Source organism: Periplaneta americana, chromosome 17, assembly GCF_040183065.1.
Source record: "Periplaneta americana isolate PAMFEO1 chromosome 17, P.americana_PAMFEO1_priV1, whole genome shotgun sequence".
In the NCBI taxonomy this organism is placed as follows: Eukaryota; Metazoa; Arthropoda; class Insecta; order Blattodea; family Blattidae; genus Periplaneta; species Periplaneta americana.
Genome location: NC_091133.1, coordinates 12713108 through 12732639, shown reverse-complemented (window position 1 = coordinate 12732639; position 19532 = coordinate 12713108). Strand labels below are relative to the sequence as shown.

At 35.7% G+C, this 19532-nt stretch overlaps 1 long non-coding RNA gene across 1 annotated transcript in view; it reads left to right on the top strand.

Annotated features, from left to right (window-relative positions):
• Positions 1 to 9084: 9084 nt before the first annotated feature.
• Positions 9085 to 19532, top strand: part of LOC138693466 (uncharacterized) — a 57342-nt gene continuing 46894 nt past the window's right edge. The window contains exons 1-2 of the long non-coding RNA XR_011330326.1: positions 9085 to 11218; positions 15388 to 15557. This is a non-coding gene — a long non-coding RNA (uncharacterized lncRNA). The remainder of the gene's footprint in view (positions 11219 to 15387; positions 15558 to 19532) is intronic.

The following is a 19532-nucleotide window of genomic DNA, read 5'->3' as shown; positions in this document are numbered from 1 at the left end:
CTCTTTTGCCTCGTTGAGCTGTCAGGACCAAATAATCGGTCTGTACATCTTTTCTTCTTTCTCAATCTTTTTCAATCTGCCATCAATTAAATTTTTGCAAATATATTATTATTATTATTATTATTATTATTATTATTATTATTATTATTATTATTATCATCATCATCATCACTACTATTAAATGTTGCGTTATACCTTTTTGTTTCATTATAGTCCATAATGTGATTTTATTAAAATTATCAAAAGTTTCTTTAAAATCCACAAAAACCGTACATGTTATGTTAAACTCTGATTTTAATTATTTGATTTGATTCTGCATAAACTCTGCATTTTCAGAATCTGTCTTGAACTTCTGAAGTAGTATATTAATATCTATTATTATTTCGAACTAGTTTATTTTATTATTGTCGCATATGTTTTATAATACAACATATTATATACGAAATGCTGATTCCTCTGTAGTTGTTATATTTATTTCTGTGCCTTTTTTTTCAGTTAGGTATATGACCGAATTTTAAAATATGTTTAATAGATTTAATGTGTGGTAGGCCTACTTTAATTAGTTGCAGGCATATTTAATTAGATCATTATTAATATTATCGGCACCAGAGAAGTCTTATAAAGTATAAACTATTTGACGGATTTTGTTCATATTCAGTATTCACAAATCAGTTTATCTTAGAATGATGCACGTGAATTACAATCATTTTAGCAAAGAAATTAATAGATATTTATTTGAAATAAATAATGGAATAAAAAGGCAGTCAACACGAAATTGACTGCATTTTTTATTTTTCTTCTTGTATGAGATGAAATAAATAAAATAGCTGCCATGTTTGTCCCCAGACAATTTTTGGCTTTGAATAGACTAGTTTTACACACAACTGCACTCATGGGCATTCTCACTGACAGCAGTAGGAGATGACTTGCATTATCAAAGGAAAGGGATCTGTACCCCATTTCTAGTAGTCGACAAGTCACAGGTATTTTCAAAATTATGCACTTTTCAGAGGTTACAATCACGGTTCAGTGATGGTGGTGTCCACTTCAGTTACGGAGTCCATGTAGTTTCCTATAACATGGTCGAAATTCTCCTATCTGAGGGTGTTGCAGCCCTCCAAGTCTGATAATGAGCGGCACTTGTACAATTGTGGACATATCTCTTTACCAGTTCTTTTTATTTTTGTTGAAGTTATTGCACCCATGTTGGCTTTCACTTTCACGCCTTCTGTCGAAAATTGTTATTTTTAGGACCAGTAAAATATATTTAGTAACAATTTGTATCACCATGGTACAGTAGATGCCCTTGATTTGGGACAATGCTCAGCTATTATCTATGTGTGTGTATTTGTGTGTGCGAGTGTGCATGCATTTCAAAATTTTAACAGAGTGCTGCTGTTTCAACAAAACTAATATGCAGTACTTAAGGAGTTAGGTACAGCTTACAGGAGTAAAAATGTTTGGAAATATTAATTTTTTTCCTCCATTACTGTATCTTGTTTATTGCATAATAATAATAATAATAATAAAGTAGACCTGGGTAGCGCAGTCCGTATAGCGCTGGCCTTCTGTGCTCGAGGTTGCGGATTCGATCCCGGTCCAGGTCGATGGCATTTAAGTGTTCTTAAATGCGACACGCTCATGTCAGATTTACTGGCATGTAAAAGAAATCCGGCACACCAGTGACGCTGATATAACCTCGGCATTTGCGAGCGTCGTTAAATAAACCATAATTTAATAATAATAATAATAATAATAATAATAATAATAAAGTAGACCTGGGTAGCGCAGTCCGTATAGCGCTGGCCTTCTGTGCTCGAGGTTGCGGATTCGATCCCGGTCCAGGTCGATGGCATTTAAGTGTTCTTAAATGCGACACGCTCATGTCAGATTTACTGGCATGTAAAAGAAATCCGGCACACCAGCGACGCTGATATAACCTCGGCATTTGCGAGCGTCGTTAAATAAACCATAATTTAATAATAATAATAATAATAATAATAATAATAATAATAATAATAATATTAATAATAATAATAATAATAATAATAATAATAATAAAAAGCAAAATAAAAATGAACTAAATCTTCAGAATTCCAAGTTTGTAGAACTGCAATGGAAAATTTTGAGAAACACTAGCATAATGCATTACATTAGGTTTATAGTTATTATTAAGGCACTCCGGTCCACTACATAACGTCATTGCTCCGGACAGCTGAAAATGGTGAAATTTTTTATTTTTTATTTTATTTTATGGATTCATGTTCTTTAAACTTCTCTTTTGAATGATAAATGCTATATGTGTGTTTTCCCATTCTAAATAGTTTTAATAATCGTTTAAACAAAACGTTACATGGACATGCCTGTCTGGGTTTTGACATTTCACAGATTTGAACTATTACATATTTGAATAGCCCGCTTATGCAGGGATTTCTTTAGAATATTTATAGTAATAACGAGGAATGCGCACAAATGTGCAGATTGTATAGTTATTGTGCGGTTATTCTTTGCTGTAGTCTTTCAGAGACCTTGTACTGTTGGGACATACAGTGAAATGGTAGCGGCTACAATGTTTCTCGCACAGATTGCACACACACTGTTCTGTAGCTTGTGGTGGAATCCGTGAACAGCTAGTCTTATCAGGGCGCTGCGCAGCTCGCAGTTTTGTCCTGTCCAATTTCTATCTATCTTGGGATCCTTGCGAAGAACTCCTGCGAGATCTCTTCTCTTTTCTTTCTTCGTTCGAGTAAGAGCTCTTCCGCTTGTTCTGAAGATGGCAGCAGCAGTTGTGTTCGAACATCCTCGATGAAGACGGTTTCCCGGCAAGGTCATAAGCTAGTCGTGATTGTGTATATATTGATATTTCCAGAGCTGTCTTTATAAATCTGGCTTTAATTGCTTCCAAGTTTTGCAGGGCTTTTTTGGATGAATATGGCCAAATTAGATTTATGCTGTATTGAGAATCGGGGATATTTTTGCACTGAAAGGAGTTATTTCAGTATCCAGCGACAGTTTCTGTAGCTGTCTTACCTCGTAAAAAGCTTTCGTTGCTGTTGTTGCCCTTTCCTTTGCATGTATGTTGAAGCATGTTCCGCTTGTCTGGAAAGTTACCCCAAGGTATTTGAAGGTGTTCACGAACTGCAATTTTTTCCCATTGAGTATAATAGATTCACTTCGTGCTATTTGCCCCCCTTTTCTGCACGGTGACTTCCAGGCTGTTGATGTGTGCCCATCCAGTGCCGCTTGTAGTTCATTTTTATCATGTCGTCGGTGTAGGTACATGTACAGTGAGGCTGGCGTGTCTTGCAGTGCTTTGGCGATATCAGATGTGAGTATGTTGAACAGGAGAGGGCTGAGGGGGTCCCCTTGTAGAACACCGTTTATCTGAGTTATTTCTCTTGATGTTGTTAGAGAATCACTTATATGAACTTTGTTTTCTGTCAGAATATTTCTGATTAGGATCATACTGGGTTCGTCATTTCCTGTGAATTTTCCTGTCGACAAAATCGAATGCCTTCTTGTAAGCTACGAACACAGCGTATAGTTTTCGTTTTGGTCTCCTTATGGCACTTGTTATGTCGTCTATAAGGTTCCCGATTGCGTGTAAAGTCGACCTGCCTTTGTGGAAGCCGAGTTGCTGGTCTGGAATTTGATGGTCTATTTGTTCAGTCAGTCTTTCCGTTAGAATCTTTGTGAAGACCTTGAAGATGGTGTTCTCTAGGGCGATGCCTCGATATGAGTCGACACTATCGGTGGATCCTTTTCCCTTGTAAAACAACTTTATTTGCGAGATCTTCCATTGGTCGGGGATGTCTCCCATTTCTAGGTTGAAGATTTTTGACCATAGATTCGTCATTAACATGCTGGTGTCCTGTATGTGCTCATTGAATAATTTGTCAAGGCTGGCAGCCTTGCATTTCTTTAAGGCTGTTATCGTTTTTGTTACTTCCTCTTCCGAGATTCTATTATACTCTTTGCTCGACTTGTTTAAGGCTCTTGTTAAGGGTGGAATTCGTCCAGTTTTGTTGAGGATGCTTTCAAAGTGCTCTTCCCATTTCTCCATTGATATTGTATTCAGTATCTTTTCTTTTGTTTCAATGGGGTCCACCTTTGCCTCCTCGGCTTCTTTTCTTCCTTCTCTCTCTAAGTATTCATTTTTTCTCGGCTTGATCATATTCTTGTATTCCTTTCGAACCTTGGAATATTCCTTCATGTGTTCAGATGTTTGACTTGTCTTCATGGCATGGAGAAGTTCTAGTACTCTCTTGCGCTTCTGGTAGCAGTCGTGGTCGAAACACATATTCCCCTGTTTGATGTGTGCTGGCACAATTACTTCTTTGATGACGTTTATTAATATTTCTACTGCCTCGTTTATGTTACCATCTTGTATTAGAGTTTCTGCTGTTTCCATCCTTTCGGTAGTAAGCTTTTGCGGGTCTATTTTTCTCGAGTTGGTGGTCTTTTGCTCGTCTTTCCTGTTGTATCCCCTGTCTTCATTGAAGGGGAATTCCGTGGTAATGGGTAGGTGTTTTCTGAGTGGGGTTGTTCCAGATTTCCACTTCCCTGTCTGCTTTCCATGACTGATGTTTCCTTGGTAGAAAACGAGGTCGATTGTGCTACATCCACTTGGTGCAAAGTAGATTTTCGTTTTTGCCTCGTTTATAAGTATCAAATCTTCTTCTTCTAGGCATTTCAAGACTTCTTTAAATTGCCCACTATCAGCGCAGGCTTGTCATGGTTATATTGCGGTTAGTAATTTTTCTGTGATGTCTTCTTGGGGCCTGCAGTACATTCCTGCTATGTATAAACTCGTTGTCTCTAGGAAGATCAGGTTTTTTTGTGTATGTAACTTATGTGTGTATTTACTATTCTACCAATGATTGGTTTATAATAACATGATACACCACCTGAGGATCTTCCTGTTTTTTGTGTAGCCAAGGCATGTATACTATAGTAACCTGGTATTTCGGCAGGTTCTGTGGTGAGGGTTTCTGTGAGTATGTTTACGTCAGAGTGCTGCATTGGAGTTAAATCGCTCACTTGCACTCGGTCGAATGTCACACCCTCGAGTGAGATAAGATCAGTCGTGATAAGCTCGTAATAAATAGAAGCACAGTACAAGGTCATCTTACCGACATGTCTTATCTTGTATGGAAGGTGACATAAGATATGCATATGTTTTGCTCACACGGTAAAAATAAGGCTTTATTTTCTGCATTTATGACAAACGTTTAATGGAATGGTCTAATGGAACGTACCAAAACAGTAGCACAAAGTTATAAATAAACTAGTATGAAAAACTTTGATATACAGTTATTATTGCTAATTAAGAATTATTCACTATATGATTTACCACATATATAATATGATAGGTCCATACATAGTGTTCCGCCTATATACTGCGACAATGTAGAAACATTTTACAACATACTATTGATATAGCAGTAGATTAATAATATTATTACAGAGATAACGTCACAGAAAATATAATAAAACGAATAATCATGCTGCACATCTGTTACAGACGCAAAGATTGATATACTATTATTAGAGATTATTATTATTACTAGAAAACTTGATACGGTGCTTGCATTATCATGATTGTGTTCTCCGTTTATAATAATTACATTTACATCCAATAACATCTATCAGATGTGGCAAAAGTAAAATCACTCCTGTGTAGAGAAAAAAAAAACTGTTTACCTACAACATTTATATTACATTTTAAAGGAAGTTTTGTAGTTGTACTATGGAGAGGCTAGTTAAACACTGCAAAGTTTTGAAATGATAACATCATAACATCTATGATGTTACTACACAGTTTATTACTGTAACAAGAACGAATGTCTAATGCTCGGCTTATACCGTTCGAGGATTTATCGCTCGCGACAATTTTACCCATCATGCATGTGCACTACCTATCGGATTATGCTATCAAGTATGAACTACTTGGCGCTCGAGCAAAAACATTCGGTGCAGACTTCTGGTTTATGTCGTGTGTCTCCAGCAGGTTATCCAGTGCTAAGTTCAGTACCTACCTATGCTTTTTAACCCTTCCACATTTCATAAGAGCATAGTCCAGAAGTCCTTTCCTCTTGTTTCTGTGAGGGTCTGTCCGATCGTTTTCTTTCTACTTCTTCTTCTTCTTCTTCTTCTTCTTCCGGTTTCATGACTGCTGATGCCGTCTTCCAGAAACCAAATGCCATCCTCCCTATCCATCCACTGCTCTGGAAATCGCACTGCTCTACCGAAATCGAAATGGTTTCACCATGCAGAAGGATCGAATATAGTGTGTCTCTCTTCAAGGGGTATGCCTACTTTGAATGCTTTACTGGTGCCTCTTGTCTCAAATACAAAATTACTATGGTTTTGGCTATAAGGCAGAACACCCATAGTGTTGAGGCAATGAAAACTGCAGTGTGGTGTATTTTATTTCACATGTCTTCGAGTGACAAAAGTCCAAATCATGAACTATGCCCTAAAGATGGTGACTCTTGGTGCAAATACCAAAAAGCCAAAGAATCTGGCCAACCTTTCAGTCACAAAAACAGTTTACCTTGTACAATAGTAGAAGAAATCAAGTCAATATCCTGTGAAGTGCCGCCCCACCGAAAGGTATATTGCTTAAAGATAAATATATACATACATATACAAGTAACTACCAGATATTTTCACTTGGTAAAAAAGAAAGAGAATTCAATATCCAATACAATGGCCAACACCTTCCTAGGACTTATGAATCCAAATATCTTGGAGTTATTTTCGACAGTAAGTTAACATGGAGCAACCATTTGAAATAAATTTCTGAAAAAGCTCGTAAAAGATTCTCCCTTCTGAAAAGACTAAAATGTTTATACAACCAGTGCTGACATACTGCGAAGAAATTTTAATTACTTCACCTTTCATAAACGAAACAGAATATGTTCAAAACCAAGCACTCAGACTCATTACTGGTGGAATCAAAACAACTCCAGTAGATTCTATGAGATTCCTCACTAATATTAACAGCTTCAAAATGACAATGGAAGAAAAAGCACTGATTCAATATGAAAAACTTATCAGATTACCAGGAAACAATTGGCATTCATACAGTCCTCTATGTAGATTGAAAACTCAAAAAAGTTTCATATCCATTGTTCAAGAATTAAAACAGAAAATCAATATTCCGAATTTAAAAGAAAACTTACAAATTAAACCAAACCCTTTAACTCTATTAAATATAGAATATAATCTAAATTTAACAGAAGAAATACTGAAATCAGAAGTAAACACTGAAATACTGAAACAATTGTCTTTAGAGACAATTAATATTACGTACCCTCCACAAAACTGGCTTCATTTATACACCGACAGATCCTTGATCTTCAGAGAACAAGGTGCCGGTGCAGGTGTTACGTGCTATCTCTTCTCACTTTATAGATCTCTTGGATATGGAACAAGTTTTGATGGTGAAATCATTGCAATAAGTGAAAGTCTCAGGAATTTACTATGCCACATCAATAAATTTAGGAATGCAGTTATATTGTCAGACTCCAAAGCAGCTATTCTATCAATAGTCTCTAAACACACACCTTCATCTCAAACAGCAGAAATAACTAAAATGCTCTCTCAATTAATATCACTCAATAAACGAATTGTATTCCAATGGATACCATCCCATTGTGGAATCCTGTTAAACGAGAATGCGGAGGCTTTAGCAAAGAAGGGCAGCACTGCTACTTACAGACCTGTTACTAAATCTACGTTTTACTGTGTGAAAAGATTTATTAAATCTACATACTTAGACTTTAACAAACAAAATTTGATAACACAATCTCAAGGGAAAAAATGGAACTCTCTGCATCAAAGTCCACAGTTAATTCCTGATTTACCACGCAAATCGTCTGTAGCTGCATTTAGATTGGCAACAAGCCATGATTGTTTGGCCAAACACCTGCATAGAATTGGAATATATCAGTCCCCTAACTGCCCATTGTGCAACTCAAACCAAGAAATGGATTCGGAACACCTCAAAATCTGTGCTTCAGTGGCTGGCCATGATAATATCTTTGAAAAATATTGGAGTGCAAGAGGTCAAATGACTTTATTGTCAAACGCCTGGCATTAGAAAACAACATATACAAGTCAATATTCAAAGATCTTACAAATACTGAGCTTTTGAAAAAATGCCTCTACGATCAGATACAGAATCCAAATGAGTGCGTCAACACTATCATATGGGCACAACTACCAAAGAGACAGTGTTTGTTTCAATCAGTGCACTTCACTTTCGAGTGTATGATACTGTGATTACATTCAATGATGGCAACATGTGTAGATGTAAAGTATTACAGAGCTTGTTGAAAACCATTGGACTCTGCACAGTGAAAGCCATGTACAAGATGGACAAACAAAGACTTGGAGCTGGTGATTAGTATGCAAGGGACATTGAAATGAAGACTAGACAGCACAGAAGATCTGCATAAAGAAAACTAGTGGATGATCTGGAAGAGGAAGCTGACAATCCATCATATGGACCAGGAATGTATTGAGAAACTTCAGCAGCCATTTCTCGTAAGTTGTGTTTTTTTCTATAAATTGTACTTTTTTTCAGGTTGTACTGGTAAAAATTAGTTCAGATTTTGAGGGCTTATTAATCATGAACACGTCAGTAATTTAACACGAGCTTTTTGTGATTTTCAATTTTTTATATGAGTTATAGCTAAAAAATATGATGAAAAATGTTGTTGACAAGATGCCTGAAAAGAGAAAATAATTAATCAGTATACTACAGGGTGATTCGTTTGGGTGTGGTTAAAATAAAACAACCGTAAAACATTTAGTACTGAACTTTATTTGTTGAAACTTTGTGCACACAACACTGAAAGATGGGAGATTCTGCAGAGCTCAACATGACCCCCCATTGCGCACCCTGCACAACTCATAATGGTGATGTAATTCAGCCCATGTCCGTTGTAACATAAGAGGGTGATTTGTTGAAAAGCTTGAGTAATTTTTACTCTCAGATCATCAATGTTCCTGGGTTTCTGTGAATAGACAATGTCTTTAACAAAACCCAATATGAAGAAGTCAAGAGGGGTTAGATCTGGGGAGTTTGGAGACTAAGCCAAGAGATAGCTGGTTCTCTTATTGGGTTTCGCCTGCGATCTCTTGCATGTTTTTTTGTAACACAGAACCTCTTTTTACAAATATTCGATACAACAACATTATGGAATCAAATTTAGGTACATCATGCACACCATACTCACGTCAAAATTCCCTTTGACCTCTTTTAACACACTCAAATTTAGCATATCAAAGAACACATTGTGCCTCCTGTTGATTCTTAGTAGCCATTTTAATCATCTACGATTTTCATTTGTCCTTTCAGATTATGCCTTGTTGATTGTCATATATGGAAACTCCCATCTTTTAATCATAATATAACCAGCAAGAAATTTTTCCTACCATCATAATAGCTTTATAATGATAAATTAATATTATTCATATCCAAATGGATCAGACTGTATATGACATAATTTGAAAAGCCCATGTTAAATTGCTCACAAGTGTCCCAAGAACAAGTCCACAAAATTTCATAGTTCTGCTCCAAGCAAATCCTGAGAAAAAATACACTTCAAATCAGTAATTTAACATTGGTAGGTAAATAGGGCGTGTCAGAGTGCCTTAAATCTAATTCAAATTCAAGTAACTGTTACGAAAATCTTAATATATCTGTAATTTAACAGGAATATATTGTACCAATGAAAAATTGCTTCGAAATGTTTGTATTACGAATTCACAATATCAGAGGTCTTACAGGTAGCCACGAACTGATGACAGGTTCCTCGAATAACGGCCAAATTGACATGAACTCATCTTTCTTTTTTGCTGCTCCTATTATCGAAGCGGTCTCAGTGTTGACAGAAATTTAAATATATTGAATCCCATAATTGCTTGTATCTGACTTGATCTGATTACTTGTTTGGGTCCTGTAGCCCATCATCGATTAAATTTGCCTTAATATCATCACCATTTCACCATTTCATTTGATGCTGAGTGATCTCATTAAATAACAGACTTACAAGTTGCCAGAAAGGAAAAAAAAGTGCATACATTTTATCTTTCCACGTTCGAATGTGGAAAGCTGCATTGTGTGTACTGCATTGTCGACATTGCCTCCAAGAGCATCCAACTTGAAACATCCATGGATTAAACTAGACTCGCTACCAGGTTCAGAAGTACAAGAAAGCCTATTAAGTGACAAATTCCAGAATGTGTTTGGGAAAAAACAGTGGATATAAAAAAATGTGTGAAGTTACTCAAGTATTGGAGGGTGTGCCTGTAGGTGAAATTGATGGTGTACTGTATGTCTTTGTGACATTCCTCCCTATAAATATTCATGTCTGACATCCTGTGTTGTGGAAAGATCGTTTTCACAGTATAAGTCGTTGTTCAGAGATAATCGGCATGCATTTGTGATGGAGAATTTGGAGATGACCTTTGTTGTCCACTGCAATTCTCGGCCAGCTACTAGCAACTGATGCTCAAGTGTGATTGGTGAGTACCTAGTAACAATTTTTTCAAGCTAAGTAAGATATTTTTGTCATATTAAAAGAAATATATTTTTTTAGCAAATATTTTCGTATTTTTTTGCACATAAGAAATAAATATATTAAAAATGTTTAGCAGATAAAAATGTGCTCCCTACTTATCACTAGCTGTGTTAAGAAATTTTAGGCGGTTTTTACAAGTCTTTCAGAACTTTCAAAACAATTCCAGGAATCTACATGTAATTCACTGATTCGATTATCGAAGTTTCTTGCAGTATGGTAGGTTTATAGAGAAATCTACCTGCGACAGAGAAAATTTTCAAAAAAAGTGAATTCTAAATGTTTCATAGAATCCACTCATTCAGGAATAACACTAATTTAATTGCATCGATCTACATCATGGGACGCCCACTTTATTTTTGTTCTAAAGTGAGCTAATTTACGGCATTGTAGACCTTAAAACTTCACCATTGTTGATTAAAATTTTAACACCACATTTCTGAATTTTTTCTAAAAATAAAGGAGCCCATGCAGTGGGAAGGCATCAATGCCGAGAATGACATGCAGCCCATGGAGTGGGACCCTTTAACTAACCCTGTCGAACATCCGGCTACATCAGGATACCAGATAATGAAGTGGATACCCAATGGAATTAATGATGGTGGACTGAACGTTTCGCCAACAAGGTAAGACATTGCACCTTTCATCTTCTTTATTAGGTCAAATAATTATTGAATTAGCATGGACTAATAATCCAGCAATATTCCAGGTCTGCATTGCAGTAGCAGGAAACTAAGGGATTAAGATTATTTACCTCTAGAAATATAAGGCTTTTGCTTTGAGAAATATTCATGGTTAAATTATTATTGCATTTTCATAATATCTTGAATGGGCAATTCTCCTTAATTCTTGAAATTAGTTTGTAGAGATTTTTTGATAGCTTGCATGTTTGAATGTTTGGAAATATGTCGCTTTTAACGACGACAAAATAGTATGTTCTTCCATATAGAGTTTTGTGTCTTTTGGGGTTTAGGCAACACCAGCTGTTACAAACCACGTACAAAAGTATCAACTACAGATCTACGAGTATGTACAGATACGGAAAAAAATTTGGAGCTCCCTTATTGTATGTTTCGCTTACAACACATTGCGCATGAGCAGTAAACAAGAGCCCCTGTATATATGCTACTTGTGGACAGTCGTGTGAAATTTCTTTTTTTATTACGATTTTGTTGATATGAGCTGTTTGCTCTTTGTAGTGCATTTTTGTGTAACTTTAATGGATCAGTCCTGGAAATGAAAACTGCTGTAACTTTAACTACGCTTTTTCTTGTGTGTACAACAAATACAAAAAGGCGAGAGTAAGATTTTTCCAACATTCTGTTAAATAGTGTAAGATACACAAATTTACAATATTAATAATAATGAATACTAACACTGGGCAATTCTGCAAACCATAGTCTGTGGAAAATGTTGTGTGAGCAGTAGTTGTGTGCTGTGCTGTCCATCATACAGACTTGCAATATGTAGGCCTACCTGTCTTTAGTATCAGTCCAAGGATAAGTGCATAGCGCATAAAATCTTCACACGCAATTTTTCGTTCAAGTCAAATGTGAACTCTGGTAGACATATTTTCACTCAGAGACACCAAGACTCAAGGGGCTTTAGTAGCACAATCAAAATTACCTGTGTGCTCTTCACTCCACAAAAATATAAAGATTGAAGTTAAAACTTTTTTTTTTTTTTCAGAATTTTATCAATCATATAATTATTACTTTTATAAATTTTATTCAGTTCACGATTTTTCCTTTGTATTTGTTTTACAACTTCTCTTATCACTGCATAAATTAATAATATTGAAGTGTTAGTTTGTTTAATCTTCATAGAAGTTTAAATTCATCTTGTTCCTGTTTTGCATCTAGGGATTGCACAAACTAAAAATTAATGATTAGTACTTGTGAATTTAAAAATGGTGTCGTTCTAATAATCTTATTATTAATGTAGACAGAACTTCATGTTTATTTCTTAGTAATAATGTTAATTTTACATATCTATATTTCAATGACATAACTTTAATTTTAAATCATCCTGGAAGACCAACTTTCTCGGTGTCATGTTCGATAAGTATCTTAGTTATCTCTTCACATTGATAACCTTTGTAATGCTTTAGACTCCATAAGGGGGGCAAAGACTAATTGGGATTTCCCAGTCTCTGATTGGGTCAAAAACCCTGATGGAACTGATATTTAACTCTAGTGGTAAATTTCGGTGAAGTCCGGAGGGCCTAATTGGTCAAATCCACTCTCCTCACCTCCACGCTGGGGCCCCCTGGGATCTTTCAAGATGCGAAAGAGAGAGTGGTATGCGGATAGGAATGGGAACCTACCGCATTTATAAATCCTAATTTGCAATTTGATATCATGATGAGTTCGTCCCTGGTAAAAAATTCCGGACGTAAACTATCCCCCCAATCGGATGTCCGGGTGGGGGATACTGGGGAAGGAAACATCATGAGGCAATACAATGAAGAGAAGAAAAGATCGACGACTGCAACGAGGGATGAGAAGACACGAGTTCTACCAGGTGAGTTGGAAAACATGAAGGAAGCAATGAGAAGAAACAGAGTGGATGTGATGGGAATGTCAGAAGTGAGGTGGGAAAAAGTGATGAGTTGTTGAGTGATGAATAGGGCTCGGAAGTTGATGACATATCATATTTTTTCTTATACTTCAGAGACAATGCAGGATACAATATAAACTCTTTACACTTCAATAGAGACCAATATAGCCTACTTTTATTTTGCATTTATTTGCACTATTTGGTCTTTTATTGTTTCTAGGAAATCTTCTACTTTTTGTTGCATTATTGCCCTATTGTTTAGAAAGGACCTTTTTTACGGTGTAATCATAGCATAGTCTACATTCCAGAACCTACTGCATATTGCGTCATGCAGGAATTTGCCTTATGGTTGAAACAACCTTAACTTCTGATCACGTGTGTGATGTGAGTGTTCCCCATTCAATGCAACAGAGCAAATACTGCAGCCGCAGTGCTCGCAGTTAGCATATTGTATTGCACAAGTAAAGACAGTATTGATACAGAAAGTGCTGCTTCTATAGCAGTTTCTCAAGGCTTGCTGGCTGATCCTCAAATTAAGGGATGTCAATATTAAGGTTTTCTCCGCAGTTTTCCCTCAACCCATATAGAGCAAATGTTGTGTCCTTATCGCGCTTGTTCTTGCACTTATTTATTTTATTCAGATGCTAGATAATAATAGCATTTGATAAAGAGTCGTAAATTAACGCATGAGAAAAGATTACTAGCACACGGGTTCAAAAAAGTGAAAAATTACTTCATTATTATTGATTTACTGCATTTGTTAAAAGATTTCAGTATTCTATTAGCGTATAGAATGGCCAGTTTCTAATAACATTGTAGGATGAAGATGACTGTTTGTACAACAAAGATACACTTATAATACATCACATAAGTATTTTGGCATTATATTTAATGTATTTGAAATTTGTTCCAATAAACATAACAAGCATCTTTCGAATACTTCCTACAATAAAGCATTGTACTTAAGTAAACATACAAACGTGGCCAACATGCTGTCAGTGTTAACACTAAACATCATTACACCGTAATAATTATTATAATTTACGTACTTCAGAAGAATGCTCTTCAATTGAGACCACATTTCTAATTTCATGTGTGCACTTACCAACTCTGTGATGCAATGAATATCATTTTGATTATTTACACACAATTACACTGATAAATTTTCATATATTTTAATACATCAATATATTTGTGACACACCCTCAAAATTAACCAACAAAAAGTACAGAAACACTGGATTGAGATTAATGATCCACCTGCTAGCTTTTTAAAAGTATCTATGTTACATAGTTCATCAAACGAATTAATTTTGTCCATTTGCAACCACTTAATTTGTTGCTGCTCAAATCTCTGAATGCACTTGTTAGCAGGGTCCATTCTTGTTGAGGAATAAGATTATCTAATTGTTCCCGTAAACCTGGAAATAGTTATAAGAGATCTGCTTTAGGACTATTCTTGCACATTTCCTTCTCTGTCTCTAGAAACATGTACTAGATACAAATCGTTTACTTCAAAGTGTTTAATACACACAACTGAATGCTTTGTTGGCGTGAAAATAAATCATAGTATACGAGTAGCTTCCAGCCACATAACTTATTTTTTCAGTTGGAAATTTGAGAACTGTAATGTAACACACTCACTTAAAGCACTCTATTAATTTTTGGTACACACAGAAACATAACATTTAGGAGCAATCTGTAAATAAAAGAATATGGATGATTTAATTTCATTTTTAATAAAAGTCTAAACTTCTTCATTTCAGTTCTCTGAATTTATTTTTCTTAGAGGTTATGCCTATATTAGAAGTAGCCATTACTACGTGCTTCATCTTTTGATTCCTATTCAGATTTTACTTTTATGATTTACTTACTGTTAATAGTTTAATTTGGTGACGTACATGTTGTCATGCTACTGTCCATCCAAGTGGTTAAGTCACACAGTCGTCAAAACAGGGGAAATCATATGACAGTTACTTACTTAACGAGGCCCTTTTCTTTAAATTATTTTAAACAGTTGTATAATATTACGTAAACTTCCAATTCCGTACAGCAAATATTTGCAGAGAAGAACTTAACAGCTCAGCCACTAGCCCTTACAGAGAGGACAGGAGAAATGAGTGGGATGAACTGGGATGAGACATAACCATTCAGCTGGACAGTACCTATTTATTCTCTTCATAGTTAGCAATCAGTGTATTACGAAGATTTCAGTTCAGAATTACACTGCCTTTTAGCTCGACATGATACAACTGGCAAGCTGATGATGTCACCCAACCGTCGAGCAACGACCACTTCGAGGAATCCAGCAGCCGGTACGCCGAGTGGGAGGAGGAAGTCAGGCTGGAGGAGCTGCGGCATCTGCAGAGAGTGGCGATTCGTCTTTTCGACTTCTCTATGTACTCAGGTACAGTAACTGTTTACATCCTGAAGTAGATGCTCTTTCAGCTATGCACAAGCAGAATCCTAGAGTAGTGCAATCAACTAGTCGGCCACTATTGTTATTCCATTTCAACATGCTGGGGATAGGAACATTTAAAGTAAAAGTCAATTTAGGCCATGGCCCTTAAAATTAAAAATATTTGATTCTGATTTAGGCTACATTCATTCCCTTTACAAATGTGTACGGCAAATAGCAAGCACTGTAATAAAAATGGCTGATTTGTTGGCATTTCCAGCGCAAAGGATTGCGGTACTCTGGATATCCACATACTCTGTGAACAAGTTCAGGAGATTTGGATTCTTACTGGTAGGGAATAGGGCATTTATCCAGTGGATTCACTTGTTCAATTTGCCTTAGTTCATAGAACCTGTTCTTAAATGTTTGTAGTTAAAACAAATTAGGTTCTTGACATAAAAGGAAGAATATTAATTTAACATTTTAACACGAAATTATCTAGTTTTTTAATTTGACATTAAATATAATCATATCATATTATTAAATTATTGTTTCTTATCCAAGTGTGCAGGCAGTCAAAACAGAAATATAAAATCGACGGCCCAGCTTGAAAGGGAAACAACTCAAAATTTAAAGTTTAAAGAAACCTGCATTTTGAAGCTTTCTGTTGCCGTGAAGAATCAAAAGATCGTTTAACATAATCCAAATTCAATTAATCATGTTTTATGTATGGTTGAAGCTTTAAACTTCATTTTTCTCAAAACTTTAAATTTTGAGTTGTTTCTCTTTAGAACTGGCCTGTCGATATTACTATGTTTGCAGGCTTGAGACTGATCTGCAATTACTTTGGCAGTGGTCTACCAATATCCCTTTCTCTTTGAGTGCTAATATCGCATACACAATTACGAACCATAATTCATTATTCAAAAACATAATTTAAATAAATAAATAGATTTTGAACTACAAAATACATTATTAAGCACATTAATAAGATAGGGTAAAAGTTGGTAATATCGTGATATGAGTAATATCGTGATAGTTGGTATGAGAATTTATTACAATTTTACTTATCGAGACAAAAATCTGTTTTTTGTGACAATGTATTAAGGACAAGTTCGTGGACAAGTTGCTGCATAAAATTGGTCCTTCTCTCGCTCTATAAAATCATGATAAGCTATCAAACACAGTATCACGATATTACTCTTATCACAATATTAACAAGATTTACCCTACTTCGTTTTCCTCTCTCCTACAATTTGTCATTCCATTTGAATGAAATATATTATTTCCTTCTTTTAAAGTATTGACAATTCTTAGGGAATGGAATATTTCTCGAATTTTGGAAAAAAATATTTCTCGACATCTAATTACAGTAAATATACATTCTTCAATTCATTTATGCCTGATTTGAATTCGTGAAACATCGCGAAATCCGTATCAAGTCGGGAATGCGATTTTTTAAGCAATTAGCGAATTATGTGCGCGAATTTTCAATTTTTAATTTTTTTACTACAATCGATAATCGATAGCTGTCGCACAGATAAGGTCGATATTTATGGTCGCTAGTATTGCACATTCGATACTGAATCTGTGTTAGTCAACGGTCAACGAGCTAGAAAGTTTTAATTCAAATACCTGGTCTAAACACACTCCTGACATCATATCTGATATATGTAGCAATGTGCAAGAATCGTATTGTAAGCATGGTAAGCGTTGTGAGCCTGCTGAATGCATCCTTAGTTCATATTATTTTGGAGCGTGTTGAGTGTGTTTGTTTTATTTGTTTATAGTGTCACACATAGGCGAAATAACATTATTGTGTTCCCATGCAAGTGAGGCTACAAGAATGCTTAATAATAAAATAGCTCCAATAGAGCTTTCCAGTATATAAGGCATGGGTTTTATTGCACAGACAAAAGTAGTCATGTGTAAATTTTGTAATTGTGAGGTCTCGTGGGAAAGAAGAGATACTGTTGAGAAAGATTTGAAGTCGGTAAAACATGCATCAGCAATTAATTTTCGCAAGGAAGACGAACAATCTCTTGTGCTGACTTCTATTGCCATTTGTTTTTGCAGTGTGCAAAACAAAAAGAAAACTTGCTAATATCTGGGAAAAAGTGTTGTAAAGACTTTATAAAAACGAACATACCAATTTCCAAGCTCGAAAACGAACAATGTGAAAATACTGAAAAATTTAATTGAAAGCACCGATTTTCCCATTTGAAAATCCCACATTTTGCACTTTGAACTCAACAAAAAATTCCAGTCTCTAACGATTCAGAATGCTTTATGGTTGCTGGGTCGTTAGTAGTCAATATCATTTAAGCTGTGCTCATGTTTGAATCTAAATCCACACAGCAATCAAGTCTTCAAAAGGCTTGTTTTTTAAGATCCGATGCATGCGAGGTGAGAGACCACACTACACGAGCAATAGTGAGTGGTTTGTAAAGCTAAGAGATGCGCAGTCAGAAGTGCGTTCCACCTTGATTGTCTCAAATTCGGCAATCCTGAGTATGAGGCTTTTACATGAGGTGGGTCCTTCATCTTTCCATGCAAGAAATGTTTATCATCAGAAAGATTGTCAAGGGGTGACAGTACAAAAGTTCAGTCAGTTCACATCATGTTTCAACCAAGCTGTCACTGGTGAGAGAACAACAGGATGGAGTCTGCAATAGATCGCCTACCAAGAAAATTTTATCTTCTGAGAGAACACTAAGTCTGCCAGAGGTACGTACATGATACCGAATCTCTTACAGTCCAACTAGAAACAGTAAGATTAAACTTGCAAAATACATTCGATACCCTCAGTCAAGTACTTAGTTATGTCAATATTCTAGAATCTGACATAAGAGATCTAAAAGGGAGCTCTTCACTAAAAAATTACATGTGTTTGCTAGTAGCTAACAGAAATTCCTCCAGTGTCTGTGGTCCAAAAAACCGAACTTTCAAAAATTCAAATTCCCACAAGGCTAATATTATGCATTAATGTGTAAAACAAGCACAAAAAATTTCATTAAAATATTACCATTTACAAGTCGCTCCAGAGCTGAGAAGTTTATAATGTGTAACATAGTGAGAGAAAAAAGTCAGAGCAGCTTTTGAAGGAGTAGAAAACTCTTATTGGTGTTTGGATAAAAGTTATAGAAGAAACTGTTTCTATTCATCTTCGTCAATGTCTCATTGTACTTTTGGAACAGGTTGATAGTGCGTTCTGTTGTGTCATTTACTACTTTCGTCTAAGAGGAGCAATCACGAAGTTCCTTGAAAACCACTCTGTAGGAAGTCTGTGCAGGAAAGATTGAGATTTGTCTCTTCCTATTTCAATCTTCAAATAAATAACTGGTTCTTAATGTTACAGGATTCTCCAATTTCAGGTTTTCCAATTTAGCCATGGTCTGTAGTCATTGAGGAGTATCACATTTCTGTGGAGGCTGCAAGTTTGTTACTATATTTTCCTTTTTTGCTGGTTAAACGAATTGAGTCTGGAACAGACCACATTATCTAAAGCCTGTTTAGTAGATGATGATGATGATGATGTTGATTGTGATGATTTTTCTTTTTCTTTGTGGTCACTTGGTCATCAAAAAGCAACTAGATGCTCAGAGAGAAACCAAAGATGTTGGCAAAATGCCATAATAGCCTATAATTGTGCTTTCTTATCTACAGTTTGGTTGGGATATTTCTTGTGGAGAGTAAGAAGCTTGATATCATTATATGGACTTTGAATACCAACAAATACTCTCTAACATTAATACTGGAAAGCTTTCCTGTTTAGCATTGCAAGCGGCGGCGAAAAGTAACAGTGCTGCCATCTAGCAGCTTGAAACGTTCGCACACTCCATGCATCGTGCTAGATTACGTGAGGAAAAGAGGAGAGGTGTGCATTTGATTTCAATAAGAAGCTGCAAAGCAATAAATAGTATACTTTAGAGTCACTTTGTTCATAACATTTTTAATTAATAACAAATTACAAAGTTATTAGAA